The sequence below is a fragment of the Camelus ferus genome, chromosome 17 (genome assembly GCF_009834535.1).
Source record: "Camelus ferus isolate YT-003-E chromosome 17, BCGSAC_Cfer_1.0, whole genome shotgun sequence".
Classification (NCBI taxonomy): domain Eukaryota; kingdom Metazoa; phylum Chordata; class Mammalia; order Artiodactyla; family Camelidae; genus Camelus; species Camelus ferus.
Genome location: NC_045712.1, coordinates 29,297,806 through 29,324,789, shown reverse-complemented (window position 1 = coordinate 29,324,789; position 26,984 = coordinate 29,297,806). Strand labels below are relative to the sequence as shown.

Sequence of the window (26,984 nt, the reverse complement as noted above, 5' to 3'; positions counted from 1 at the left end):
GGAACCTTGAGGACATTACGCTCAGTGAGGTGAGCCCATCACAGAAGGACAAGCAGTGTGTGAGCCCACTTATGTGAGGTCCTTAGAGCGGCCACATCCGCAGAGACGGAAGGCAGGATGGTGGACCGGGGCCTGGCGGGGGGTCAGTGTTTAATGAGGACGGAGTGCCAGTCTGGGAAGATGGAAAGTTCCGGGGGTGGATGGTGGTGATGGCTGCACAACAGTGTGAGTGAACTTGATGCCCCTGAGCTGTGCACTTAACAGTGGTTAAGACAGCAAATTCTATGTTATGTGTATTTTACTGCAATTATGGGTTATGAATAAATGACAGCAGTTTGAAGACAGTGGTCGCGGTGTTCACGTGGGGAAGGGAGAGGCAGGCTGGGGGGCTGGCTTGGGGCCGGCCTGCTCTCCGATCCCCAGGGCAGGGCTCTGCACAGCCCACAGAGGCTCAGCTCCACCGGGCGGGGACCCAGGGCTGTTGTCCGACGTCGGCACAGCGACGGGCCTGGCCCGGGAGGTGCTGAGGGACGCTGCTGTCTGGAAGAGCGATCGCGGTCCAGGTGAGACGGGATGCTGGGCGTGGGCGCGTCCAGCCCTGCCTTCAACCTTCCGCAGAGGTGGGATTTCCATACTGACCCACTTCATCAGGTTACAGGAGCTCCTCTCCGCCCCAGTCCGCGAGATGACGCTGCTTTAGTCAGCCCCACAGAGAGGGCGGAATGACTTGTCACCTCCCCTTTGCTGCCGCGCTGACCAGACCGCCTGCGCGTCTGGGCCGAGCCAAGCTCGTGGTCCCGGGAGAGCTGTGCTTCCGTGAGCCTTCTCTCTGAGAGACGCCTGGGTCCGGCTTGTGCACCTTCAGGACTTCTGCGTCTGTGTCTCTGGATGAGGCCTTTCTGTCCTTGTACTTGGGGGAGGTCCTCTGTGTCTGTAATGCTCCCCGCCGCCATGCTCTCTCCAGCTCAGCCGTCTAAGCTGGACGGGGCCCCACGACCCGGGGCCAGCTGTCACTGCGGGTGCAGCTTCCTGGGTCTGAGTGGGCCTGAGCCCACGTGTGCAGCCCGGGGGGTTCTGGAGGGGGTCCTGATGTGTGAGGTTGGTGGCCACTGGCAAAGTCACCAAGGGGGCAGAGATCCCCTTAGCCTGTGGGGTGGGTGGGTGGGGGGCTCCTGCAGCTGGGTCACAGCCTGGTGCCTCTTCCACATATACCCCTGTGCCCCCATGAAGCCCCTGTTCTTTCACAGGGCCCAGCCTCCTAATTCCCTGCCACTGCCTCACTGAGCAGCAGCACTCGCTGGGGAACAAATTGGAAGGTTCTTTTCCTTCCGTCTGTGCTGCCCCCAGGCTCCGCTGGCCTGCTGTCCCCTGATCGCCACCTCCAGCAGACCCCAGAGGAACTAGCTAGGAAGAGTTGGGTTCAGGCCCTGCAAATCTCCTTGCCCTTGTCCCCTCCCGGATTGGACGTGGCCTGTGGCCTGTGGCCTGGGTCAGGGTGGGGAGGGTGTGGCTGGCCTTCCCCTGCCCTCAGCCCTCACTGCATCCAGTGTGCGGAGGTGGGAATTTGCAGGGAGGAGGCCGGCCTCCTCTGCTGGCCTCTGTAGCCTCCTGGGCTGCACTGAGCGCCCATTGGTGTCCCTGGTTTGTTTTCCGCCCCACCATCACGTTCATGGGCACATGTGATTCTTCCAAAGGTGCTGTTAGGGAGAGGCCTCCTCTGCGGAGAGCCCTGACCTGGGGCACCGGGCCCCAGCTGGACCCTTTCCCTGCACCCTGCAGTGTCCCCTGTAGCTGTGGTCCCTCATCACCAGGCGACCCTCTAGGGTGGGGAGCTGACAAGGCAGCTATGCCTGGCCCCTTATTGTGGTGACCATCAGTGGGCACCGAGGACAGTCCTTGTGGCCGCTCTCTGCCCCGCCCACTCTCTCCCCTCGCCGTTCCCCCGCACCCGCGGGCCCAGGACACAGGGCCGCCAGCCCCTTGCTGGAGATGAGATCCAAACTGAGAGTGGGGCCTATATCCTTGCTGACTCACCCAGTCTCCTGGGGGTTTGGCTTTGGGGGGCTTTAATTTGGCCTTGTGGGGGAGGGGAGTGCAGCTTATGCCCTGCAAGGAACGTGTGCAGTCCTGATGACTGTGGACCCCTGTCCTCCTGGCTGTCTACAGATTCAGCCGGGTGGGGTGGGGCGTGAGGGGCCCCTGGGGGCAGGGCTGGAGCTGCAGGCTATGCCTGGCCCCCATTGACTCCTGGCTCTCTTTAGAATGTAGGCTTCGGGTGCTTCTCTGCTGTTAGCTTTGGGTCCTGGGCCCCAGTTCCTGCTAAAACAAAAATCTCTCTCAACACCCTGGGCTACTGACAAGCTCAGATAAGGCGGTGACTCACCGCAGGCCACACAGGGGCCCTGATTAGATCTGAGGCTGGCTTCCCGCCTCTTCTTTCCCAGATAGGGCTAATCTGTCCACCCGTCTCCCTTGTCCTGACATCTGTGGACACAAAAGGTGGCCTGGAGCAAGGATCTGGGTGCAGAGTGACCCCAGAAAGCGCAATGAGGGTGTGAGGCAGGGGAAGGAGGAGAGTCACCAGCAGGGGGCGTGTTCACGAGCGAGTCACCACGGGGGACCTGGGGCCCAAGCCAGCTGGAGGGACCTGAAAGGACGGTGCAGAGCACCCCTCAGAGGTCCCCGAGGGGGCAAGGAAGCCAGGTGTTCCCCCAGCCATCCTGCCCGTTAGGGGCTGAAGTTAGCTCCAGGCACTCAGGGGCCCTGCACTCATGGGTCAGGTGCAGCCCTGGGGCCATGAGCCCTCTGTGGGCAGGGCTGATCACGGAGGCCGCAGTGACCGCCCTTGGGGGCTACAGGGCGGCCGGCAGGGAATGGACGTTGTTTGCCACTGGACCTTTCTCTGCCATCCCTTGGAGACCTAATAGAAAGACAAGCAGACCTCGGGGAACGCCACAGCTAACGGCAGTCCCGTCTTGGGGTAACCCCTCTTGCCTCCAGCATCATGTGTGCGTGCTGGGTTTTCACAAGCCAAATAGACTCACAAAATTGGCCCCTAGACTGAGAAACAGAGCCCAAGCAGCCCCTAAAAGTCCCCTCTGTGCCCCTTTCCAGTCACAGCCACCCTGAGGGTATCCGCTCCCAACTTCCAGCGGAACAGATTCGTTTTGCCGGTTCCAGGACTCCATAAACAGTGGGCTTCTCCGTGCGTAATCCTTCACACCAATCCCTTTGGCCGAGTTGGTGAGAGATAGCCACGCTGCCGTGTGTGGCCGTAAATTGCTTTCCCTGCAGTATCGTCTGCAGCTGTGTGGACGCTCTGTGACCCCTGGCCTATCTGGTCTGCCCGTGGGTATTCGAACAGCTTCCAGCTGAGGGAAGCACGGGCAGGCCTGCTGGGGAGACAGGGCCCGCTCGCACGCATGGTTCTCCCCCAACAGGCCTCACCCACATTTCACAGACTACAGAACGGAGGCCCAGAGAGGGAGCCCCTTGTCCCACGTCACACAGCTTGCGGGTGGTGGATGGGATCTGAGCCAGGTTCTCCACGGGAGACCTTCTGCCGGCTGGCAGGCAGGCGGTGGGGACGACGTGGGTGGATACTTTGCAGATTTCCGGACACGAAGTGGTGAGTGGGGCTGAGGCCTGCTCTTCCCCTTGAAGCTGTCCAGCCGGCTGGGCGATGACAGCCACCCTATCCATTGTCTGATCTGCTGAGGGAGGCTGTACCAATGCCCCATCTTCTCTGGGGGAAGGCCAGGATGCCCCTCCCTGACTGCTGAGAGCCCTGCAGGGCACCGCAGTGTGACCCCGGGCAGGGAGCCTCTGGGCAGTGCAGTGGCGCGTGGTCCAGCCCCTGCCCCCCGGCTGTGTCTGAGGGCTTGCGACCGTGACCTCCAAGACTCCCAAGTTCTTCATCTGTTAAGCGGGCCTGGTGGCAGTGCCTGCCTGGAGGGTTGGCGTGAGCCTTGCATGAGCCAAAGAGGGAGCATGTTTTGACTGGCAGCTTCAGGCCCACAGGAGACTCAGACGAGGGCCTGGCACAGCCGGGCCGGGTCGGGGTGGCAGGGGTGCTCTCCTCACAGTCCGTGTGTCTGGCGTTCTGGTGGGGCCCAGATGCCGAGGGCGTGCTGGGGATGCTGCCCGCCACCCCGCCACCCGCCACCCCTCCTCCCCACCCCTCCACCCGCGTGTGATTTTGTTCAGCTGCAGCCAAGCTGTTGTTGGGACGTCATTTGAAAGAGCCCAGAACACGGTCCCTTTGTTTTGTCCAAGGTCCGCCTGCTCCTTAGGCCTGAAATTGTGGGTCAGACCTCAGACTGGCCCTCCAGGGAAATATCTGTGATGGGAGGAAGGCCAGGGCTCGCCTCTGTTAGACGGGGAAACAGAGAAGGCAAGAGACTTGTCCAGAGAACTTGTCTGGACTTGAACCCAGCTCCCTGACTCCCAGTCCTGTGCCCTCCCCTCCTCCACCCTAATGTCTGTTCCTAGTGGTCCCTGGGCCCCCCTGCCCCGGGTCTGTGTCAGTGCAGCCACTTTCTTTAACAGCCCCACGCTGCCCCTGTCCATCCCTGTCTTCTGCAGAGCATTTTGGAGAGCTGGCTCTGGGCAGACACATTCCCACTACGGGCAATATAAGTGAGCTGAACGGTCACAGTCCTGACCCTCAGGGAGTTTGGTGTCTGGTGGCAAAGGCTGGTGAGCCTCCTGACACAGGAGCAGTGCTGGGGGACAGAGCACACAGGCACTGCGGCCCCTCAGTCTGGGCAGGGGTGGGGGAAAGCCAGGAGGGCTTCCTGGAGAAAGGATGTTTTAGCTGGGACCCCAGGGCTGAGAGAGAAGCAAGCAGGCGAGGACGCGGGGCCAGTGGGTAGACGGAGGGTGTTTCTGGCGGGCGGCACAGCACAAGCAGGAGCTGGAAGGTTGCAGGGAGCAGGGTGTGGACAAGCCAGTGGCAGTAGCCCTGCAGGGGCGGGGGGGAGGGGAGACTGAGAGGAGAGTCGGGAACGCTCTATCGAGGGCAGGCGCAGACGGGAGCCCAACCACTGTAGGGCCGTGCTGGCCTGGCCGTAGGGCGTGGGCTTTACTCTAAGGCCCCTGGGGAGCCACGGAAGCGCTAAAGGCAGGGAGTCACATGGCCGGACTGTGCTTTAGAAATCAGTAGTCCCCGAGAAGAAAACTCTATTTTAAAGGACAAAAAGATACGGGCAGAAATTTCCTGCAAGAGGAAATGCAGATGGCTGGCAGACACATCAAGATGCTCGTCCACGTTAGTGACGAGGGACACGTGAAGTAAAGCCACACTGAGATGCCGTCTCACACCTGCTGCACGGGCCAGTGTTAACAAGGGCTGCCGGGGAGCGGCAGCGCACAGCAGCAGCGGGCAGGGAGCGCGTGTTGGTACAAACGCTCGGAGACGGCAGCTTGGCTTGAGCTGGTGAGCTTGAACACGTGCGCATCCGTGACCCAGCGCTGCCCTCCTGGAGGCTGGCCCTAGGGGGTTGGTACAAATGTCACAGGAGGACTGGTGCAAGGGTGGTCACAGCAGCATTGCTTGTAGCAGGGAAAAATAAACAGCCTAAATGTCCATAGACCAGAGGCTCGCCTGGCCTGCTGGGGGCAGTGGACTATTACACAGTGCTGAAAAGAAACGAAGGCCCTCTGCAGACTGCCCCAGGCGCTCTCCCCAGTGCAAAGAGGACCATTTACAGGAGGTCTGTTTTAATCAAGTTCAGAACAGCCCAAACTACGTAACAGTTCAGCGGTGCACCTGGAGCTAGTCACACTTTTAAGGAAGCTTAGGGAGACTCTTCAACTGGGGAGGGGCCTGGGAGAGGACATCTGGATCTGGAAGGTCCTGTCTTTCACAATCCCTCCCGGTATTTTCACATAACTGGAATCAGCCACTGGGCTCATGTCACATTCTCTCCCGCTGGCTTAACATTTTTGCAATGGGTGTAGCCTGCTTGTTTTATTATTAGTCACCAGCCACAGGCAACGAGGCTCCCATCAGGCCCATGTTGCTTCCACGGGGCTGCCGTGGCCTCTGGTGCCCAGCCCGGCAAGAGTCGGGGACCGTGAGAGGTCCGGGGGTCTCTGGGCTGTCACTGGCTGGACTGGCTCGGGGCCTGAGAGCCCATCGCTGACGAGCTTGACAAAGTCTCCCTGTGCCTGTTGACAGTTTTACAGAGAACATACTTTAAACACGTGTGCCGACAGCATCCAAATCGAATGTAGAAGACGTTGACTTCAAACCCAAGGATGCAAATTCACCTGCCCTGTCGGGGTCATTTCATAGATTCCCTGCCAGCATCTGCCAGCAGCCCCCAGTTTCCGTTTAGAGGTTCGTCACCCCACTTAAGGCTTTGGGGAGAGAGTACGACCTGGGCTGAGCCCATCAGACGGCCCGCTCCTCTGGCTGCAGCGACTGGTCCAGGCCCAGGCACCTGACTCAAGCCCCTCCAGCTGGAGAGAAGCTTAAGACCAGCGGGCTAGTGCTTCATTTTTGTCTGGACTTGAAGGGCTGTGGGCTGGAGCTGCTGGGAATCTTGGTCACCAGGAGAGGTGCTCTTGGTGGAAAATGGAGGAGAGGGGAGGAGAGCTGAGGGACAAGTCGGGGAGAAACTTGTTCCTGGAGACATTTGAGCACCTGGATCCAGCTATGCTTGAAGTTCACCTCTCTATTTTTTCATTATGGAATTCAATATCTCCCTTTTTTGACTTAAGCCTCTTTGAGTCAAGTATACTGTGACTTGTGGCAGAAGGCCCAGCCCGGCACCCCTCAGCAACTCGTGAGTGGCACCTGAGCCAGAAGCTGGGGGACCATCCGTGCATCTCCCTCTCCCTGGCTCCCAGCATCACACCTGTCTGTGCAGTTTCTCTCCTCAGTATCTCTTCAATCCTACCGCTCCCTCATGCCACCACCCTCGTCCAAACTCCCACTGGGACCCTTGCACCTTGGCGTTTCCCACTAAAATTCTCTAGCAGCTCCCCGCAGCTCTCCGAGTGAACACCACATCTTCTCTCTGGGCTGCACAGACAGCCCTAGGGACTCGTGCTCAGCGGCTGGCCCAGCCCTGGGACAGGCACAGGCTGAGCTGGCCACGGGGACTGGGGGAGCTGGGGTGGGTCCTGGGGGAAGGCAGTACCCCCGGGGCTCTGACTGAGGACGAGCAGGACGATCTGAAGACCAGAGTGTGGGCTGGAGCCCAGGGAGGAGTCCCCTCTCCGTGGGAGGGAGACTTGTCTCTCCACACCGAAGACCCCATTTTCTGGCTCCTTCTACTGGGTTGAGCTGGGGCAGGAGGGTCTGGACTCCTTCCACTCAGGGAAGGGTGTTTGGGGCCCTGCCCCCCGGCGTCACTACAGCCAAGTGGGGCCCGGGGGTCTCAGGGCGGGATGAAGAAACAGCCTGCTGGGCGGGGGCTGGGGCCCTGGTCTGGGAGGCCGAGACCGGAGGACCTGGAGTCCGGGGTCGGGGTGGGGTGGGTGGTGGGCCTGGGGCTCGCACAAGCTGCTGGGGGCAGGTGGGACAGAGGGAGCCTGGATGCGGACCCAAGCTCAGTGCTGAGTGCCAGTGTCGTCACCCGTCCAGGCTGGCACGCGGCGCTGGGCCTCCAGTGTGTGGGGGGCGAGGGGCGCGGCCGGCCCAGCGCTTCCCGGGCTGCGTGGAGCCGGGGCGGCTTTGCTTCCTGTCTGTATCGCTGCACAAGTTTGGGTGTCAGGATGCCCAAACGAATTTGGCCAAGATAGTATTAGATGTGCAAGGAAATTCTTAGGGAGGGAGCAGGAGAAGGCCGGGAGACCTCAGACCAGTGCATCTCGGAAGGACACTGGTGACAGGAGATGGCGGAGCCTGGCCAAGTGACTGGGGGGCATCTGAAGCCTCAGAGGCCAAACGCTCGCTCCCTATTTAAATAGAGACGTGTTTTCCCTCCCCACATTCCTAGAAGGGGAGGTTTCCAGGAATGACTGGAAATTCCTGTCCCTTGAGAAGGCCTTGTGCTCAGGGCCTAGCCACCAGCTCTATGGACACAGGTAGCCAGAGGCCTGGGGGTTAGAGTCAAGGGTAACAGTGAATGAAGGATAGATGGATGGACGGATGAATGAATAGAGCTGGGAGAACACAGAGGAAGCTTACTACGTCTATCTCAGGGTGGGGAAAGCCTTTCTAAGCACAAAAGAAAATTCTGGAAATTTCTGGGTCGAGTTTTACAAGACCTACGAGTAAAAAAATACAGACTCAAAGTTAAGACGGAGGCGTCTGCCGCGTGGGCCAGTGCAGACAAGGGCAGCGCTCCTGCTACACAGAGTTCTCAGCGACGATTAAGATGAATGCCTCAGTCGCGAGAGTGAGTGGAGACCCTGTACGGGGGAAGAAATACAAACGGTTGGTAAACATTTACAGGGACGGTCAGCTTCAGACAAGGGGACCCCATCTGCATGTGGCAGAGTGACTGAGACCAGAGGACCACGGATGCCCAGGGCCCGGGACTGGGTGGGGAGCAGGCGCCCTCACATTACTGGTGAGAGGAAATCTGTGTCCCTCTGGCAGGCTCCATCGCAAGCATTTAAAAATGTACCCGCCCTTCACCCCTGCAACTTCCAGGAGATGGACAGGTACCCCAAAATATAGATTCAAGGATATCCTTCAAGTCTTTTTTTTATTGTAAAGAAAAGTGGAAATCCTCAATGGAGGACCAGATCAACGGTGGCTCTCTGACAGCGGAGCCCTGGACAGCTTGAACCTGCTTGTGTAGATGTATGTTTTGATGTAGAAAACTGGCCACACTGTATCACATAAAAACATAGCAGAAAAAGTGTTCATTAGAACTCGATTGTGGGCATGCATTCATACCTTTGCTCACGCATATACACACAGGTATAGAACAAAAGAGGTTGAAGGGAGATTTGCTGGTGTTGAGTGTTTTATTATGTGTTTCTGAACTTATTTATTATAATCAGAGTCAGCTGCTCCCACTTCACAGATGGGAAAACTGAGTCTTGGAGTGAGCAAGAGACACCCTGGGGTTAGGCCTCCTGTCTCTGGGCTGCCCCTGAGACCCTTCGGCCTAGTTTTCCAGCCCACTAGGGAGGTCCCAGCCTCTGAGCTGAGCGCCCTGGCCGCCTCGCTCTGCCCCTTGACAGGAAAGCTGGCCTGATTACAAGGCCGGGCCACGTCTTGTCTGGGGTGACCAGAACTTTTCAGAAGTGCCAGAAATTTCATCATACCAGGCTGAGGGATGGGCGGGGGGTGAGTCACAAGTGAGCGAGGCCACAGGAGGTAGGGGCTGACCATTCCCAGATGGGAGGTGTCAGCCGGGCAGCTTTCCTGGAATAAGTAGACATCTTGGGAAAGTGTAGAGAAACCCTGGAGTGAGAGAAAAAATTTAGCAGCCTTCCCCATCTCCTCTCCCGCACATCCCACTCCACATGCTTTAGCCCCTCCAGCCACTCTGCCAAGGGGTCACCCAGTCGCTGTTCACACCCCAGGGATGGGGGACTCACTGCCCCACTACAAAGTGCTCCTCTCCTGCCTCTGGAAGGGCAGGGAAAGCGTGTGGACTCTGCACTCGGGCTGCTCTGGGCTGGGGCCCGAGCTAAGCCACCAAGCCTCAGTTTCTCTGTCTGTAAAATGGGGGTAAGACTACCTACTAACTCTAGGGTTGTTTAGAGGACCACACAAATTGATCAGTGCAGGCTGCCTATTAAAATGCTTGGCACGCAGTGTATGGTTAACAGATATGAGTTTATTTTTCATTCCAGTCCATGTGCCCTTTATTTAAGGCCAAGCACCCTTGGGGAGAGCCTGGGTGACATAAAGACTAATCCCTGAGGGCTAACCCGGCGTCCAGAGTGGGCCTGGGAAGTGCTGGCACCAGGCTTGGTAGGTGATGTCGCCTCACTGAAGCTCATGCTATTAGCCAAGACTCTTAGGTGCAGGTAATAGCACCCCAGTTTAAATTGGCTGATGCTCCAAAGGGATTTTTCGTGGAACCAAAAAATCCAGGAATGGGATGGCTTCAGGCCTAACAGGCTCAGGGCTTAGTGTGTATGAGAGCTCGCTCCTCCTTTAGGTGGAGGTCCGGGCCAGGCGTGGCAGCTCCACCATGCTCAGGGGTGCCTTCCGTCCAAGCGTGACTTCCACCTGGTATACAAGGCAGGGCCCTGGCTCCGTGTCCACCCTCAGGCCCTCGCTTCAGCCAGCAGGAAGGGGAAAGGGAAGGGAGAGGCCACACCACTTCTGCCCCCATTCGATGGCCTCAAACTGCCACAGTCCTACCGCTGCCAGGGAGGCTGGGAAGGTAGTCTGGCCAGGCAGCCATGGGCCGGTGTCACGTTTCTACAGTTCTTAGGTGAAGAGTGGGGGTGGCTGATAGTGTCGGTCCCAGGTGGCCCGGCACCACGGTGGATGGAAAGGCAGGGAGGTGGGGGGGTTCCCAGTGCAGTCAACCTTTCATTGGTTTGATGAGTAGGATGCTGGGGGGTATGGATAGTGGGTGCCTGGGTGATGAGGCTGGAGAGGTGGGGATCCAGGCCAGAGTGGGCCTGGACCGCGTTCTAGGGGCTGTGTGCCCGCATAACTGCGCTCCATCCACGCCACCTGCCAGCAGCTGCCTGGCCACCCTGGGACCTGGGGTGTGGCCCACTCCTGGGTGCAGGAATCAAGGGAAGAGGCCAGCATGGGCCCTGGGACTCAGGGCTGTTAGAGCAGGGAGTTCCAGGGGCCCCAGGGGGGCACGTCCCCAGTCTACAGCCTCTTCGGCCCTGGGGAGGGACGGCGTTAGAAGGCTGCAGGGAGGCTGTGTTTTCCAAACTTGGCAGCACCTTCCTGGCAGCTGGGGCTTAAAAAAATACTCATGCCCGGCGGCACCCTCCGGAGACTCAGATTTCACTGTTGTGGGGTAGGGCAAGGATGCGGGCATTTCACAGAAACAGAACGTCCCCGGGAGAGCCTAGAGGATGGCCTTATCCTCAGGCTCAGGTCGGCTGTGCTGCCCGGGTCTTTGCTGAGCAGAGGGGTGGTAGGCAGTGCCGCCCCAGGTGAGCGGGGGTGGGGTGGGGGGTGGGGCTCTGTCTGAAAATCCCTGCTCATCAGCTCTGAATGTCCTTTCCATCTTGATGGAACATCCCGGAGCCTGGCCGGGCCCAGACACACGCTTTCCTAGTCTCCTTTGCAGCTGGGGACAGACAGCTGCCCCACATCAGATGCTGAATGTGGGGCAAGAGCTGTGACGAAGCCGGCCCAGCGCAGAGCCCACCCTTGGGAAAAGGGGGTCCCCTGGGCCCTTAGAGGCCGCAGCGGAGGAAGAGCTGGCGGGAGCACAGGCCCATGGCTCAGGGAGCCGGTGGCCCCACACTGTCTCCCAGGTCCCAGGCATGCAGGAGGGTCTGGGCACTGCTGCTGGCTCTCGTCAGTCTAGGCTGTCTGCAGTCCGCACCAACAACAGCACTGAATCGAGGGCTCACCCGGTGCCAGACCCACTCTGAGCATCTTCAAAACAGTCCTGTGGGGCAGGACTACATTACAGACGAGGCCACGAGGCCAGAGGCTTGAGCCACTTGCGGCATGTCACACGGGGGTGTGGCTTTAAACCAAGGTCCTTTGGCCTCAGGGCATGTGCTTCTAAGCCCTGCACAGCGGTTGTGTGGGGCATGGGGTTACTATTGTTATGGTTTCTCAGGTGTCAGGCACTGCCCCGTGACCCACTGCGGGCTACCCGGCGAGGACGCAGACCCAGGAAGCCCCGTGGGCCTCCTCTGCCCCACCTGGGCTGACCCGGGGTGCAGGGGAGCCCCACGCCCACCAGCCCTGGCGCCTGGGTGCCAGGGAGGCTGCTGACATTGCCACCAACGTGAGAAATGCCACTGCCCACTCCGAACCACTCTTATCGCCCTGGAACTTCCTCCAGCTGCGTCTCATCCGGGCCCCAGCCCCCAGATTCCTGGTGGGTGATGTGCACTCTGTCTGTGATAACAGCCCTGGCAGGGCTCCAAGGGGACGGCTGCCTCGGTGCACCTCCAGCTCAGATAACGGAGGATGGGGAAGTAGCTCCACTTTATCTCCTGGAAAGCTGGCCAAGCCTTGGGGGTGGGCGGGAAGGGGAGGCCAAATCTCGGCTCAAGGCCTCTCCCCCCCACCCAGAGACCTGTAGCGGGAACGAAGCACATCGGGGCAGAGAGTCGCCCAGGCTCACGTGAGGCAAAGCCCGGCGCCTCTCAGGTCTGCCGACAGAAGGCAGGACTCAGTCTAGTCACTCCCTCAATTGTCAGATATTTACTGGGCACACCCTGGGGCTGAGCCCCGTTCAAAGGACTTTTCGATCTCAATTCATTTACTCTTGCCAACAACCCCAGGAGATAGTCCCTGATGTCATTCAGCTCATTTTACAGTTGAGCTTATCAGGGCCCAGGGAGGTCAGGGGACTTGCCCGAGGTCACACAGCTGCTGGGTGGTGGAGGCCTTACCGGGCCATCTTACCTGTGGTCACTTATAAAGGAATGTTTAGAAGGCAGCTAGTGACAAGGACTCTGAGAAGTAGAGAGAATAAGGAGTGGCCAGGGGAGGGGCAGCTGCTGTCCCCGTGGGGGTCTGAGGCACTGCACCTGTATCTAATCACGGGGGAGCCAGCCATGGGGACGAGGGGGAAGGGCACTCCAGGACAGCAGAGGGGAGAGCCAGTGCAGAGGCACCGAGGGAAAGCAGACTCCAGTGGGGAAAAGGGCCCGAGAGCAAGGGCCTGCCCAGGGCGACACAGAAAGCCAGTGGCCTGGCCCAGGCTCTCAGTGCAGGCTTTGGTTCCTCCTCTGCGGCCAACCCCGTCCAGACCCCAGGCACCTCCTGGCTTCCCTTCCTCCCAGCTGTGTGACCCTGGGCAGGTGGCTTCCCTTCTCTTCGCCTTTGCTCCTGGCTGCCTCCTCCCAGTCCTGGGCTCTGGGGGTAGGAGGTGGGCACTCTCTGGGCACGTGGGTGCTGCCTGGGTGTGAGGTGGCAACCACTGGGCCATGTGTCCCCTGGCAGGGATGGAAGGTGGGCCCAGAGGTCTTGGTCTAGGCCTCAGGTCCTAGAGAATGTGGCACCTCAGGACCCAGAGAGACACAGAGACCCAGAACAGTGTCGGAGGGAAATGCACAGAGCAAGAAGGCCAGAGTAAGGTGGAGAGACAGACCTCAGCGCTGAGATGGAGACAGAGGGAGACACAGAGAAGGAGGGGCAGGGTGGGTGAAGAGTCAGACGCCCTGAGAGAGACAGGAGACGTGGGCCTTCCGAACGAATGAGACGCCTAGAGATACAGAGAGACGTTGATTCACGCAGCAGAGAGAGGAGAGGGAGTGGCTGAGAGAGGATAAGAGACCAAGTTGTGAGTGCTCGAAATGCCACTGAATTGCACGCTGTAAAGGGTGAGTTTTACCACATTATAAAGAGACAGAAAGCAATAAAAAACAAAGATGGCAGAGAGACAGATGGATGGTCAGACTTCCTGGACCCCTACTCGCTTTGGGCTCGACTAGTCTTCCGGACCCTAAGTTGGTGGAGGGAAGGGACGGGGTGTGGGGTCCCTGAGCCCAGGCTGCAGGCCTGCACTGGGCCCAGTGCCCCTTTCATCTGGGCTGCTCTGGTGCTTGACATGTGCCCTACTCTGGCAGTACCAGATTTCGCTTGTGTGGGTTTTGAGCCCTAGGCCAGGAGGAAGGCCCTGGGAGGCCCTGGGAAGGCAGCCTGTGCCCCATAGGGCCTCTTACCAGGCACAGGCTCCAAGGCTGCCAACCCCGGGAGGGGACACCGGTGGATGCCCCATCCTGCCTCCGCGGTGGGGTCAGTCACAGTACTGACAACTTGTTGGGTTTGCTGTCTGTGGGGCCCTGTGCTGAGGACATAACACAGGGTTCTCCGTGGCACCCCACCCACGGCCCTGGGTTAACCTGCTCAAGAGATGAGGAGGCTGGGCTCAGAGAGGTCAAGGGCCTTGGCTGAGGTCACACAGTGGCTACAGGCAGCTCTGTGGGCGCAGGAAAAGGACCAATGTGGGCCAGGGGCTGGGGCCCTGATGCCACCTGGCCAGGTGGCCTGTGGGAGCCCCGGGAGCAGGCAGAAAGGGGATGAGAGGTGACCCCGGCTGGGCCTGCCTCTCGTCACTGTTACTCGCAAGCCCCTGAGGCCCTCCCAGCGTCCCCAGGCCCATCTTCCCGGTGGGGACATTGAGGCCTAGGCGGGCTGAGGCGGCCGGGCCAAAGCCCCCAGCGGGCAGCAGGGCGGGCTCGAGGACTCGCGGTCAGACGGGCGGCGAGGGGGCGCGGCGCGGGGGCGCGGGGCGCGGGGCGCACGCGCGCGGCGGCCACGTCCGGTCCGGCCCGGCCGCACGGCTGGGCGAGGAGCCGCGGCGCCGGCTCGGCCCCCTCCCCGGCCGCGGCCGAGACCCCGCCCCGGAGGCGGAGGGGGGCGGCGTGGGGTGGGGAGGCGGGCAGGGGGCCCGGCGCCGGCTCGGCCCGCCCCGCCGCCCGCCCCGCCCCGCCCCGCGCCGCCGCCGGGCTCCCGAGCTCTCGACGCGCCGACGACGGGCCGGGCAGGAGGACTGACGGACGGCTCGGCGGCCGGGCGAGCGCAGCGCAGCGCGGTGAGTGCACGCGGGCCCCCGCCCGCGCCGCGCGGTCCGCGCCCCGGGGCCGCTCGCGGGGACGGCGCCCCGGGGCCCGGGGGGCGCGGAGGGCCCCCACCCGCCAGGGCTCCCCCCACCTCCCCGGGTCCCGCCGCCTCCCCCACGCCCACCCCAAGTCCGCTGGAGGGAGGCCTGGGCCGGGAGCTGCGCGCTCATCCCCCTCCCCCTCCCCCCCCCCCGGCCCCCACCGCCGCCGCAGAAGTTCCGCACGCTCCGCGGGGCGCACCTCCGTGCCCGCTCAGAGCCCCCTTCCTCTCACGCATGCCCGGCCCCTCACACTCAGCTCTCACTCGTCCCTTTTGCGCACGCATGCTTCCCACACACGTGCCTTGCACACGGGCGTCTCCCGGACACGCATGCCGCTATCAGACGGCTGTGCCTGTGAAGCCCTGTGTGGCTCTAACACGCACGCACACGTGTGTGTCACACACATCCCTCTCACATGTGTCACACACGTGCCTCTCACATATGGGGGGGTCACACACAAGCCCCAGTCACCGTGAATCTTGCACACAGAGTCACCTTAACACTGCACTCTGGCACTCCTCCGGGTGGGGACCGTCCCATGCTGTCCGGAGTCGGGTGGGGCCCAGAGTCCGGCTGGGGAGCCTCTGGGCTGAGGCTCCCTTACAGGGGGGCCTGGGTGCCTGGGGGGAGCGCAGGGAAGGGGCTCTTCAGTCACGGGTGGGCCTGACTCCCCACCGCTCATCTCCCCGCTTTGCCCTGCATTCTCTCCCCTGCCCGCTCTCCCTCCTGCTGTCGCAAGGTCTTGTCCCAGCTCAGTTTGTGACTGCCACTTGGGCTGCTCCAAAGCTGGTCTGAGCCAGCAGGTGTCGCCTGAGAGGCCAGAAAAAGAAAAAAATTGGGTGCTGGTCATCTCCCAGGGTCCCTCAAATAAGGGTGCCAGTCCAGGGCCCACGGAGAGCAAGCCTGGATGTCCAGGCCTCCCATGTGTTTGTGGCCGAATGACTGGGGCTCTGAGCCTCCCCTTCCCCACATGCAAATGTGGGTGAAGGTCCGCACCAGGAGGAAGGAGGGACCGGGAACCACTGCCCCTCGACTTCCCAGCCTCCCGTCCTGCATCCAGGGCTGTAATGGGGAGTAAGGCTGGGGACCACTGAAGTCAAAGGCTCTTACTCTGGAGGTGCAAACTTGCCAGCCCCTACTGAGGCTGGCCCTGCGTGTTTTGTTTGGCTCTTATCATGCTATTATTATTTTTAAAATTTTAATTAGCTGCCAGCATTTACAAATCGGCAGATTTCACATAGAAGTCCGGATTTCCGTCTTCTGAAAAATTACAGGTTCTGGAGGCTCCAGACCACACCCCCGCGTGGTGCCATCGGCTAGTGCTGCTCGCCTGCTGCCCCGGGTGGGGCAGGAGGCTGCTTGGCCACAGTTCCCACCAAAACCGCCTCACGTTCTGGGCTCCTGCCGGGCCTGTGTAGACCTCTGCGTTGGCTGCGCCTGCTGGGTAAACTGGGCCGTTTTTACTGCGTTGCCCGCACCACACCTAGGCTGGTCCCCCTCACCCGTGGCTGGGGAACCCTTGGGTGAGCCTTGTACTGCTCAGGTGTACCTTAGAGGTGTCAGTGAGAAGGGGTGTGCCAGGGGCGTGGACCATGGGGCGTCGTGTTGGTGGCAGGCACCGTCTGCTGGACTTTGGGGGTCAGGAGCCTGGGGGCCCTATTGGAGGAAGGCAGTGATCTCAGAGCCAGGCCCCATCCTTTCTTTCCTCCCCAGATCCTGTCCACAGTCCTACAAGGTCACAGTTTTACGCCTATTGGAAAGATGGGGAAACTGAGGCTTAGAAAGAGTGTCCCAGCAAGCAAAGGGCGGAGCTGGGATTTCAATGCAGGGTTTTCTGACCCTAAAGCCAAGTTATTTGCCCACCTCTCAACGAGTCCATGAGAGGAGGGACTGGGTCTCGTTAATCCTGGGCAAATTCCCCAAACTAGGTTCACACCTGACATGCAGTAGGTGTTTAATACATGCTTGTAGACCAGCTCCTGAGTAAGTGAAGGGGCCTTCTCGGCGGGGGTCAAGGTGGAGCTCAGTTCAGGGCGGGGGGGGGGGGGGATCTCACGTGACCGAGGGCTGCTGCCGTTCCTCTGGCGCCTGGCACACTTTCCAGCTCTGGTCCTGCCGTGGCTGGGACCCTTCGGTCTCCCGGGTGAAGGCCCCGTGTCCCTCGAGTCTGCGGGGCCTCAGGAGGGTCGTGCTGTGTCCTGTCGGGCATCAGAATTCCGTGTGTGCCTTGCATTAGGGGGCCGCGAGTGGGAGCATTGTTCCCTTAACCCCCGGCCGGCGTTGGCGGATGAGACGCTCTCCCAGGAAGGACTCAGGCAGTGGGGACAGGCGGCTCCCACCTCCCAGGAGGCTCAGGCTCCCTGGCGGCCTCTCGGTGGGTGGCATGGGGTGGGGAGTTGCTTCATTACTTTAAGTCCTAGTGCCTGTGACCCTGCTCTCTCTCTCTGCCTCATGTATGCTGCTGAATTCGTGTTAGCTGGATGTCCCCGTGCCGTGTGGCCTTCTGGACGTTTGTTGACTGACTGAATGAGGACCAACCCTACCGGTGGTGCAGGGGACTTGGAGATGGTGGGCAGCCCCTGGCCTCTTCTTTATACCTCCTGTAGGTTTTCGTTCCTGCTGAGGAGGATGGTGCTGGGCCTGGCTGTTTGGGTGGTGCAGAGGGCCTGTCCCTCCCTTCTGTGAGCCTCAGTCTTCCCTTCTGGAAAGTGGGTGCTGTCTGATGGCTTTCCAGGGCTTGTGGACCTGAAGTGGGGCGTGAGGGATGGAATCTTGGGGTCTGCTACCAGGAGGTGATTGGCTGTATCCCCCTCTCTGTCTTCTTGAACCCCAGGGGGCTCCCCAGTTGAAGACCTTGCCCTGGGATGCAGTTCCAGCCTGGACAGGATTCTGGGCTCCATGCTTTACCCATCCCAAGACCTTCATTAGCACCTGCAGGGCTAATTCTGTAGCAGGAGCCTGGCTGTCCTGGGCAGAGTGTGGGAGTCACATCCTGAGCCAGGCACGATCTGGACAGGGATCCCATGGTGGGCACCCCAGACACAGCCTTTGCCCCCACGCAGCAAATATTCTAGTTGGAGGGTGAGGTGGGGTGAGTCAGGCAACAGAGAAATGAATTAAGTTGATTTCAGATACGTGTAGATTTATAAAGGCACTTTGGCCAACAGGGCAACCAAACCTGGGTGGGAGGACAGGGCCGTTGGGGGAGGGGATTTCTGAGCCGAGAAGGGAGTGTGCGGGGAGGGTGCAGGCAGTGGGCACAGCTGGTGCAGAGGGCCTGAGGTGGGGCCAGGCTTGGGGTGTGTGAGGGTCTGAAAGGGAGGAGGCTGGAGCAGGTGGCAGCAGGGCAGGGGAGGAGGAGAGGGACTGGGGCAGGGAGTTTGAAAGCTACTGGAAAGTTTCAGTCCAGGGAGAAGTGAGATCTGAGTTTTGTTTTAAGACACTCTCTGTAGCTCTTTTGTGCCTCCGCGGAGAGGCTGTTGACAGAAGGGTTGAGACCCTGTGTCAGGTCCTGTGCTGGAAGGCAGGTCTCACACTGGAGATGCTACAGGTAGGTAAGGGGGACAGGCCTGTTGACAGACACATGAGATCCAGGGTGATGTGTGCTAGTCAAATAGATGTTGGTGCAGCCTCACAGTAGAATATTATGCAGCCTCGAAAAACAAGGAGGCGCTAATCTTCAAGATCTCTTGAGAGAGGAAAACAAGGTGCTGAATGATGCTGCCTTTTGTGTCAAAGAAGGGGTGTAAACCCATGTTTGCTTGTCTGCTCACAGGCAAACCCTGGGAGGCAGCGCTGTGGTGAGTTGCAGTGGTACTTGTGGTACCTGTGGTTCCCTGGAGGGGGCGTGCAGGTGGGGATAAGGGTGCATGGTGAGTGACACTCCGCTGTGTGCTTTCTTGTATTTTCTGGATTTTGACCATGCCCCTGTATTGCCTGTTCAGACATCAAATTAAATTCAGAAGCAGTTGGGCGGTTGGTGGGTGACTGTTCATTTGTGAGTTTCTAGTTCAGTGTTCAAGGATGGTTTCTAGGTTCCCTGCTTTACTGACCCTGTTGTAGAACAGACTGACTTCTTCCTGCCGTGGTACACAAAGGTTTCCACTGCGATTAAAATCAGATGCTAACAAAGTCACTCTTTGTGAAGTTTGGCGGTTGGACAAAAGGCAAAAATGCCCCCTTCCTCTCTTCCCCGTCCCTGTGGGTGTTTCCTCCTGCTGCTCTGCCTGCTGGCTTTTTGTGGGGCGTGCACCACAGCACTCAGCCTTCCACTCCCAGCCTGTTGCTGCTGTCCCCCCTGCTGGCCGGACTGGAGCTGAGGGGACCGCGGGGCCCAGGGAAGTCCCCGCTTTGGTGCCCTGCAAGGCTCAGATCCCAGCTCTGCCGCTTCCAGGCCCTGCTCCCTTTGGGCCAGTGACTCCCTCAGAGCCTCAGTTTCCTCATCTGTCGAATGAGCATCATAACCCCTTTCCTAGGGTTGTTGGAAGGAGGACAGGAGATCACTGGCTCCTTCGCCTAGCACCTCCTGCGTACTGGTCACCGTTGCGGGGATAAGGCAGTTCCGAGATGACCTCCTCCGCCCCCGCAGAGCTGGCTCCCTGGAGGGGGGGCAGACGGATGCTTAGCCAGCGTGCTGAGCTGGCTGGGGCTGGGATGGGGTTGGGGGCACTGCTTTAAGTCGGGCGTCGGAGGAGGCCAGGGGCGTGGACGCCCAGGTGGAGTTCGGACGCTCAGGCAGGAGGCACAGCAGGGGCAGATGCCCTGGGGCCGCTGGAGGATGGGACACTCCTGAGCAGGGAGGGCGGCCTGGCTGCGGGTACAGTGGGCTTTCAGTTTTGTGTGTGATGAGGATGTGATGAGGGTTCAGTCTGGGGAGGGGTGAGGTCTGACTGGGATTTTAAGCCACCGTCCCCATCTGCTGGGAGGGGAGCCGGCTGGAGCGTGGCAGCAGCCTGGGGCTCAGGGCTGGGCCTCGTGGGGCGGGGGGAGACGTGGAGTGACGGCCTCCCTCCGGGACGGTCGGGAGCCCTGGCCAGGCGTTGTGTGGGAGCAGCTAGGAGAGGCTGGCTGGACTCGGGTTCCTTTCTTGTCAGGGCCGTGTGCCCAGGGCCTCGGGTCCTCTCCTGGTACACAGCGCTCGCAGCAGCTTCCGGCGTGGGCCGGCCCCTGGTCCCTCTTGTGGCCATCCCGAGGGCCGCGGGGACCATGGAGGTAGGTCTGAAGTGCTTCTGTCAGGGCTGTCCTGGAAGAGAGCACAGAGGCGCTGGGAGCCTGGGCGTGGTAGGGAGGGCTTCCTGGAGGGAGTGATACCGACACCGACGTGAAGGTGAGGGGCAGACAGGAGAAAACCTGGCTTCACTCAGACAGGTGGGTTGGAGGGGGCTGGCCTCTTGCATGGGACCCTGACACGTAGGACCTCGAGTCCTGGTCTGAGGGTGGATGACGGGCAGCCTTGGGGCCCTTCTGAGCAAGGGAGGGGCAGGGCCAGTGCGTCGGAGGGGCCCTCTGGCAGCCCAGGTGTGGGGTGGGCCTGGAGGGCCAAGCTGGCGGGCGGGGGGCCTGAAAGGGTGACAGGGCAGGGATACAGCTCCGAGAGGCAGGCCTGGCTGTGGCCACACTGCAAGTGAGGTGGAGGGGCTGGGCGGGAGCCAGGTCTGTCCACCTCCGGGTCTGGCCCCGGAGTACTGGGTACCATGGCACGCACGCACCGCTAATTCCCCTCCTTCGGGCTGGTCCCTTCCTGGGGCCCTCATGGGGTCAAGCCATGCGTCATTTTGCACCATTGTCCTCTGGTTGTTGGAATTTGGAAACGTTGCAAAAATGCCGCTGTCTTCTCATATATGGAGATTATTGCAAAGAAAGTGCGGGTCCAGAGAAAGGTTATTTCCTTCCTCGAGGGTGGGGAACCTGGCTTTTCTGTGGGGTGGGAGTGGTGCTGCTATGATGTGGGTGGTCAGAGCGACCCCACCCGGGTCAGTGTCGGTGAGGAAGTGGACCTGCCTGCCCGTCTGCCTGGGGCTGGGGGTTGGGGGGCGTTTAGAGCCCCGGTCTGGCCAAGAGTGTGGGAGCCAGATCACTCATGTGCCCAGAAGGCCTTTGCCTTTAAGCAGACCTTGCTGGCCTAGGCCATCTCCTCTCCTAGGGCCTTGGTTTCCCCATCTGTGGATTGGGGACAGTTCTCCTGACTCTGCTGTGGTTTGGTGCCCTGGAAGGGCCTGAAGCGTGGGAGGAGGGTTCTGAGGTGCTGGGTGATGGTGGGGAGAGGACCAGGGCAGGCCAGGGAAGCTGGGAGGGTGCCCATGCACCTGCCGGGGCCTGAGTCACGTGACCCTGGATAGTGAGGGCGGCCTCAGCTTCTCCATCTGTAAAATGGGCCTGTTGGTGGCATCTGCCCTAGGGGGTCGGTGTGAGGGCTGAGGGTGTGTGGAAAGCCCTGAGAGTGGCTTTTGGCCAGTGTGCCATGCTTAGTGGACACAAGTGAGCTGGGTTCTACTGAGTGTCGCGACCCCCTCTCCTCTGATCGCTGAGATGCCATCGTCTGGGTCGGGTCTGGACCCGGCCCTGGGCCCACCGTTTCCTGATAAACCGCCCCGAGTTCCTTCTGCCTCAGCCTGAGTCTCTCCTCCAGCCGTGTCTGTGGTCACTGAGTGAGCTTTTGGTGCTCCGGACAATTCTGTCCTTCTTAGAGTCTCCTCACGGTGAAAACGGTGGCCCTGACATGTGCACAACCACACGGTGCCTTCCCTGGCCCCCGACACACGCAGGCGCGTGTGAACACACACACACACACGTTTGTCCTCAAGACCACCACGCTTTGCTCAGGTTTTCACGTCAGCTTTCCGAGCCCTCGGGGCTGAGAGATGAGCCCTTCCAGGGGGCTGGTGCCAGCCCGGCGGCTGGGTTCCTCTTCAGATCCCCTGCGTCTCCTTGGAGCAGACCGATTCGTACGCGGTCTGGCTGTGGGCACCGTGTGCGGGTCTGGTGCCCTGTCTTGGGGACAAAGCCAGCACACGTTTGCTTCCTGTCCTGTTGAAGTGGCCGTTAGCATCCTGCCGTGCCGTCTTGTCTGCTGGGTTCCCCGGCCTCCTGTGCCTTTACTTCACATGTAACAGATTTTTAATACGTATACTTACTCTGAAAGGAGACCATTTATCACAAGTGTAGATGGAAGTCAGGACCACGTGCCCTGAGTCAGCAGGACCCCCGATGCTTAAGAGGACGGCCCCAGAGCAGGACTGAAGCCCCGCCCTGCCCTTCCCGCCTTGGGCGGGTGTCGGGGAGATGTCTGCAGCACCCCAGTGCTCCGCGCCGGGAGAGACAGGTGCTTCTCGCCACCGGGCCTCTGGCGCTTCCTCTTTGTCCCTGAGATCTGGCCTCACCCTGAAAGGTCATCTCCAGCCCCATTGGCCATCGCTCACTTGGAACCTCCTGGGGACCCCTTCCCACTCTCTGGGCCCCCCTTGACATGTTTTCTGCTGGGCAGAGTCTTCTTCAAGACCAGGTCCCTGGTTTTCTGGTGGTAGCTGGTCTCTGTTCTCACATGGGAGCTGGGGTGTCCCCTGCACCCCCAGTGGTGTGCACAGCCCTGCTGCCTGGGCAGGGCCCTGCAGCCTGGAGGCAGCCTGGCCTGGGGCGGCCTGGGGCTGGGGTCCGTGCTGTTGAGGCACAGGCCGGGACTCAGGCCAGGGCTGACGGCGGGGCCATGGAGCCTGGTGAGGGGCGGTGGGGGTGTAGGCCTGGCCAGAATGGGAAAGTAAGCTGTAAAGTGCCTTGTAAACTGTAAAGTGCGGCCGCCAGGTGAGCAGAGTCGTTAGTGTTGCTTCTGGTGGGTGTCACCCCTGACACCGCAGTCATGGCTGGTGAGGCCCTCATTAGCTACGTCCTCTTACCACCCTCCTCCAAATGTGTTTTCTCAAATCGAGTGCCCAACATTATGCTCCCATGCATGAGAGAGACTCGTTTAAGGGACGGCTGGGGATGGAAAGGATGTGGTGACATCAGCCGCCTGACCCCAAGGCAGGATGTGCCTGCCCCGCAGAATGGCTGGGGCTTCCCGTGCACGGCTGGGGGGAGTGACCTTCCTCCACCCGAGACCTCGGGATCCCGCGGGGATGATGGGGCCCACCCCGACCCGGCTCGCCCCTCACGCTGCTTCCCCTTGCTCCCACGTCAGGAGGGGCCTGCCCGTCACTGTGGGGAGAGGCTCCCTCATGGGGTCTTGTCGGTGTCGGAGGGGGTCCCTGCATTGTCAGTGAAGGGCTGGGGGCCCTGATGCCACTGAGACTGCCTCCCTGGGCCGATCAGTCGGCTGTGGCCCAGGGTGGGGTCCCCTAGTCCTGACAGTGACATGGCTCCAGCCTTAGTCCCTGTGGGTGGGCACTGAGTGAAGCCAGCTGCTGCCCAAGGAGGTGTCCCCTGCGGGACACAGTCTAGTGACCCCGAGACCCAGATCTCCTGGGTGTCAAGTCAGCAGCAGATACAGCACAGTTGCCACTCTTGCTCCCTCATCATGACTGTCAGGATTGTTTTGGTTGCAGCAAAAATGTTGTGGAACTGAAATGTGCAGGGGCTGGCTTCAGGCTCGGCTGTATCCAGGGCCTCTGATGGTGCTATGAGGGCTGTGTCTCCCTTCTCCATGGTTTTCTCAGCCAGGATCTGCCATGTGCACTCGGGTGGCCCACAGCTCCAGCTCCCTCCCTTCAGCCCAGGGGCGTCAGCGTGGGCCTACGAGACTGGGTTGTGTGACCATCCCTGACCAGTCACTCTCACTGGGGGAAGAGGCCTCTAATTGGCCCTCTTGGGTTCCACGTAGCCCAGGAGTGGGAAAATTGGGGTTCTTCCCCAGGTGGAGGGGGCAGAGAGCCCCACACTGTGGCCACTGCGCTCCCCACAGGTGGACTGCGTGTTTCTTCCCCAGGCCCCCTCTCGCACGGTGGACCCACCCCAAGGAAACGTGAGGATGTTCTAGGGGAAGTAAGCAGCTCTTCACCGTCCGGGGGCATTCTGGTGCAGATGGGGAAGTAGAGACTGGGCGTGGGGCCGTGGGGTCCTGACCTCCCATCCAGTCACTCCTACCCCAGGTGGTCAGGATGTGGGCACGTCTGTTACTCCTCAAGGCTTTGCTCTCGGCCTCTTGTTTTTACATCCTTCTCTTCTGTGAACTCTGAAGACTTAGGGACTCCACGTACAGAGTGCAGGGAGGTCAAAAAAGGCAGCCATAAACTCTGGGGAAAGGTTTCCTGGAAGAGGGGATACTGAGCTGGGTCTTTAGGGATGAATAGGAGTTTGCTAAAGGGCAGAAGGGTGTGCATGGCAGAGGGAACAAGGGAATGGGCTGTGACTTGAGTAGCTGTGAAGGATTTAGAGGAGCTGGGGTAGGTCATTTTTTGTCTGTAGGCTGTGTATTGAATGCCCGTTATTTGCCTGGTGCTGGGGTCACTACACCTCCTGAGTCCTCTCAGTGTAGCTGGGAGGCCACTGTGGTTGGGTCCATGAGCAGACGGGAGCCTGACCTCCAGTCCAACCACCCTGCCCCACGTCCTGTGTCTGCCCTGAGCTGGGGCTGTGCAGATTGATCAATCAGTCCACCCACCAAGTGCGGGGCCGGCTACACTGAGGCCGGGTGGGACACGTGGTGCCATTGGAGCTGTGAACGAGGTGGAGCAGGGGTGCGGCGGGAGCAGGAAGCAAGTCCTTAGGGTTCCAGGAGGCAGCATGGTCTGGGTAGAGGGGACTGGTCAGGGGCTTCGGGGAGCAAGGACTCCCTTCCCCGTGCTGGTACCCACCAGGGAAGGGCGGCCCAGCACGCATGTTCGTGCACACACAGGCTCACTCGGGCACACGCAGCCACACACGTGCTCACGCGTGCTTAGACAGGCCTCATGCGCACACCCCACACACAGACTTCACAAGCACGGGGATGCACTCACAGCCCCCGCCCCCGCTCACTCATGCTCACACGTCCTCGCGGGCACTCGCATCTCTCATGGAGGGACCCTCCGTCTCTCAGCATCCCTTGAAAACACATCCTGTATCAAACAGGGAAGAGAAAGCAGGAGACTGTGTGCTTGAGCCCAGAGGTAGGGTGAGAAGGGGGCCCCTGGCCTGGCTCCGGGGGCTCCCCTCACCTCCCCGGAGCCGTCTCTCAGTGTGGGTGGACCCCACCCTGGACCCAGGTGCAGGGGTGGAGCAGGGGTGAGAAGGGGCGGAGCCACAGTTTAGGAGGCTCTGGACAAGGGGTGGACCCCAAATGGGGTTTATCTCCCATCTTTGTGTTCCTCTCAGGGGAGGAATTAAACCCCCCAAAGGGCAGTGTACCCTGCGGAGGGGCCTGCTGCGGGGAGCCCTCCCCTGGGGGCCTGGTCCATGACCCCCTTTGCCAGGAGAAGCCTCCTTTACGCAGAGCTCGTAATTGCAAAATGCTGAAGTTTCTTGACGACTTTTTCCTAGGGTCTCCCGAGACGATCACGTAGGGTTTTTTCTTCTAATGAATGGCATTGATTTTTCAGTATTGCACTAGCCTTGCATTCCTGAGGGAGTCTGGGCACAAAATATTGTTACCCCTGTAATGGGCTGCTGGGTTCAGTTGTCTGATGTTTTGTTCAGGGCCTGGCAGCTGGACTCCTAGGTAGAACCGCCTGTCTGGCCCCCTTCTCGCTATAGCTGCGCCTGCTTTTGGTATCAGGACTTCCCTAGTCTCATGAAACGGGAGAGGATGCAGCTTTCTTCTAGGCCGTGGGACAGTTTTTTAATAGGGTGGGACTGTTGTCAGCTCTGGCTGTACCGTGTCTTGGGCTGGCCTCTGTGGGCACTTTTTAATTTCGTCCGCAGCACCCTGGTTGAACACACAGGGAAAGGGAGGCGCCGAGAGCCAGAGCCCCGCGCCAGGGTCGGACGGCAGGAGGCAGCTCGGCCGGGCTGCGGACACAGGCCTGTCTGACCCGGGGTCGCGCTTTTAGGCTGTTCATCTCTGTTTACAGGAGAGCTGTTGGCCTTGTTCCGGGTTTTCAGGACGGGTAGGGAGAGCAGTGGCCGAGCGTCAGGAGAACGTTCCCCCCGCTCATCACCCCCGCCTCCACTTGTCCACTGACCCTTACCTGCCCAGTCGTCCAGCCGCCCTTCAGCTGTCTGTCCTCAAGCGGGTGCTCCCACCATCAACCCGTCTTCCCATCCTCACCTCCTCTGTCTCCGCGCCCATCTTTCCACCCACCCACCTGCCCGACCGTCAGACATTTATCCACACGCTAGTTACTCGTCCATCCGCTGTCCGCCGCCTGCCGTCACTCACTCACTTACTTATCCATGATCTGACCATCGTCTGTCACCCATCCATCTCTTTCCAACTGTCCATCCACAAACCAGTTCACGTACCCATCTGCTAGTCCACCTTCTCATCCATCCGTATTCCATCCGGTACCCGCTGACCCATCTGTCCACTCATCCATGCGTCCATCTGTGCATCTGCTCGTCCACCACCCAGCCATCCATCTACTCATCGACCCATCATCCACCCGTCCATCCTTTCATCCATCCATCCATCGCATCGAGTCACCCATCCGTCCACCCACCCACCCACCCCTGGGGCTTGGCCTTAATGGAGGGGGCATGATTTGGGTGTGGAGAGATTCAGGAAGGAGGGCACCCTGGTTTGGGATAAGGATTCGAGTCAAGATGAGGACCTGGGAACCAGAGTCTTCCAGTTTAGCAGGAATTGGGTGTGTGGAGGGCAGCAGGGGGAGATGGGTTAGAAAAGACAGGTGGGAGCTAGATGGTGGAGGACTTTGAGTGCCACCCTTGGAGTCTTCACTTTGTCCTGGGGCCAGGGGCCTTCAACCCAGAGTCCATGAATGAGTTCCACAGGGCCTGTAAGACCCCTATCCCATGTATCTGGTTGAGACTCTTGGTTGCAAGTGACAGAACACCTGGTCCAAGTTAGTTTAAGCAAAATGGCTTCAGCTTTTCAGGGAGCTTCAGGCATGGCTAGATCCAGGTGCTTAGCAACTATCATTGTGACTCTGTTTCTCTTTTTTTCTGTCTCTTGACGTTTCCTTTTTTGTTTTTTGAGTTGGCTCCAGCCTCAGACAGTTTCCACTTGACAACAGGATGGCTACAGGGACTGTCGGGAGTTAAACCATCTCATGCCTACTACAGCAGGAAAGAGGGAGGCCTTTGCCCGATGAATCACCTGAATTGGCGTCCATCACTGAGTTAGGCATTGTTGCAGGAGGAGTGAGAAGCACTGACTGGGGTGACAGTGGAGTGGTGTGGACCCCAGAATGAAATTCAAAGGGCTGTTCGTGG

At 60.1% G+C, this 26,984-nt stretch overlaps 1 protein-coding gene and 1 long non-coding RNA gene across 3 annotated transcripts in view; one reads left to right on the top strand and one right to left on the bottom strand.

Annotated features, from left to right (window-relative positions):
• Window positions 1–5,654: 5,654 nt before the first annotated feature.
• LOC116657181 lies at window positions 5,655–15,486 on the bottom strand. The gene is made up of 3 exons (XR_004312200.1): window positions 15,180–15,486; window positions 9,232–9,370; window positions 5,655–8,364 (listed from the first exon to the last, which is right to left on the bottom strand). It is a non-coding gene; the product is annotated as an uncharacterized LOC116657181 (long non-coding RNA).
• FBLN2 (fibulin 2) overlaps window positions 14,468–26,984 on the top strand; it is a 67,604-nt gene continuing 55,087 nt past the window's right edge. For both annotated transcript variants that reach the window (XM_032458739.1, XM_032458742.1), the window contains exon 1: window positions 14,468–14,615. The gene's annotated coding sequence lies outside the window, so the exon portion shown is untranslated. The remainder of the gene's footprint in view (window positions 14,616–26,984) is intronic.